The sequence below is a fragment of the Opisthorchis viverrini genome (genome assembly GCF_000715545.1).
Source record: "Opisthorchis viverrini unplaced genomic scaffold opera_v5_30, whole genome shotgun sequence".
Classification (NCBI taxonomy): Eukaryota; Metazoa; Platyhelminthes; class Trematoda; order Opisthorchiida; family Opisthorchiidae; genus Opisthorchis; species Opisthorchis viverrini.
In genome coordinates, this window is record NW_008751686.1 from 1,272,702 (window position 1) to 1,275,611 (window position 2,910).

Here is a 2,910-nt window from a genome sequence, read left to right on the forward strand (position 1 = left end):
GGGGGAGGTACTAAACGATGAAATAGTGATGATTACAGCCATGAGAACCAAAATAACCTGTCACTCACAGCTAACATGACTTTGGACCTGGTCCAGGTGCGATCCAATTCAAATTGGCCATCTTTCGTTACACATAGGGAAGCGCGAAGCGTGGAGGCCAAACGTTTCTCGGAATCCAACCTCGTGCGGAGCTATGACAAATCATGCAACTTCAGACTTTTTCTAGTACACTGAATACCGTCCACTGTAAAGTTGCACTCTGCAGCACTTATAACGATGAGAGATGTATTATCCTAAACCTGGAGAACTCGACTATGGTGTGCTGAGGCATCCAGGACACGTTTCCCAGACACTGCAGCGAACGTTGGAACGGAAAGCTTAATAGCAGTAGTCCATCCTGGTGAGTAAAGTGCAAGTAGGAGCATCTGTCTGTTTAGTCTGTTTGAACAACAAGGCTTTACGTGTACTCACAAGTGTCCATCATGCGGCTCAACGATAATTTCACAGTCAGGGCTGTCAAGGTTCACGGCCGAATCAGGTTGAAAAAGAATAGGCGTTGACTGTGGCTGAGAGAAACGAGCCTCGATACACCGGACCAATAAATCAGGCCGTCGACGAGAAACGAAGGTAGTCATGATCCAAAAGAAACAGTTATTTTTCATCAAGCAAGAGGATTTTGTTCCCATTGAAGTTCCATAAGAGCCACTACTCCGTCATTTTCACCTGGGTTCCTCTACATAGATGATAGTTGAAGTTTCCAGCTTGAAATTCAGCTGAGGGTTCGCCCCAGTGCAGTAATCCGCTTGATTGATACCGACTGACCAGAACTTTTCAAAGTGTACGAGACCTAGGTGGATAATCACAAAATGTGAAGGTTAAGATGAACCAACATCAGAGAATTATTTTGTAGCATTTCAAGGCACATTCCACTTCACAGAAGCTCAAACACCCTACTAGTCCTGTCACAAACAAGTGTGAATTTCACCTGTGCAGTTCGGCTAGTCTTGTCTTCAAGGTAAGGCATCTCGTGAGTGACCTCATTTAGGTTCGTTATGTTATTACAAGCTACCAGTTTTTCATTTGCCTATGTACAGAACGTTGACGGTGCGAAACGGGCAATCGAAAGTCGGCTTGCCCAGCTTGCTGCAGCTCCATGTCTCTTTGCACAAATTTTGAGAGACGTTTTCGATGCTGCGAGTTCCTTGGAATCATCACCATCAAAAATCCAAATTATTTCGTTCTTCTCCACGGCTGACACAAAACTTCCTAATGTTAGAATGAGATTGGTTATCGGTTGCTGCCAACACGTGTGGATATGTGTGATTTTTAATCAAACGTCTTTGGACATTCGTGCATCACTTGTGGGCTCCGTGAATAACAGCTTAACGCTGTGCCTGTCTTCGCACTGCAATAGCGCTGACTTGAATAGTTGGACTTTGGAAAGCTGCATGGCGACAAGCACAATTTTGTTACCCAGAGTGAAGCATGAAGGTCCTGGCGAACCTGAGGGTTTACGGCGACGCATTGCATCATCCAGTCCACTTCAGCTCGTTCGCCATTCGGTGAGTAATAACAACTTTCTAATCCCTGTTACATCTCTGCATCTTTGAAGAGCTTCGAAGACGTACGACTAGCATTGAAAAAGCACTTAATAAAACGCACATGCACAACGGAAGAACCCCAGGGTGTGCTTTGTCGTCTCTCTGGATCCAAAGCACTTTCGGAAGTTGACTTGGTGATAAGAAATCACAGCCATCGTTTCAGAGAACTTTGGTAAACAACCAGTGGACTTATTGTGGTTTACCAAACCTCTCTAAAACGATGACTGCTCAATCTATCCCAAACAACTTCCAATTGACTGAAATCACAGCCATCATTCAAAATGACACTTGCGGTGAGCACTGCTGCAGAGACACCTTTTTACTCGTATTTTTTAACTCTTTCAGCCAAAAACATTCATCAGCTTCAGTCAGGTTCGGTCCCTTGCCTGAGCTCTTTGGATCAGACCTGGGCAAACTTCGGTTAAAGACAAAGCTGTTAGCTTGATGGACCACTATTTTTAAGCGTCTGGAATGGCTTCCAATGTTACAGATTAGAAAGAACAACATATTCCAAAACCATTCCTACGGATATATCGGCGTAGCAGTGCACAAGGGCCTATCCGGGATGGTCGTATTGTTGGAATTCTCGAAGACTCATCCCAGTCTGGCATTTTTTGCGATATCATTGCTAACTGATCCAAGCTGTCGTTGTTCAGTTGCGTCACCCTTGCCCATTGGGGCCTCAGTTTTCATTACCCTAGGACCAACCGTTTGAGCGCAATGGCTACCAAGAATACCATGGTCTGGAGCAAAGGTTCAAAATGATGACTTATTAGATTCGGGTGTCCACCAGATGCAGTTATTCTCCCAAGTTTCTGCAGCCCAGAAAATGAACTCTGAATTCGTTTGCACGCCGGTGACGAGTGCAAACCGCAGTGCACGCAACGGCCGATCGGTGATTATGGTATTCTTGTCTGCTTGTATCCTTCGTCCAGAGTAGTATTCTTCTCCACTTGTCGATCCGACCCACATCCACATCGGATTTGCCTGTCAGCGGTGTCGAGCCATTGAACGCCTGCACACAGCTGAAGGCCTAAATATGGTTTTTGGTGGAGCTGAACGCGATGCAGCACAAGACCCCTGGCACCGATTTAGACCCGAGAGAGTAGGATAAGTAGGCGAAAATATGGAGGTCTATTGCTCAAACTTGATGGCATAGCACTGGAAGCCGACGCCAGTCACCATCAAAATATTGGTGTTGTCCGTTAGCTCATTCCATCTCCCCTAGAATAGCACCACACAAACGAGGATGGTAATGGTGGTAATGAGTAAGCTGGTGCTACTCAAATAACCGTACGTGCAATGATGG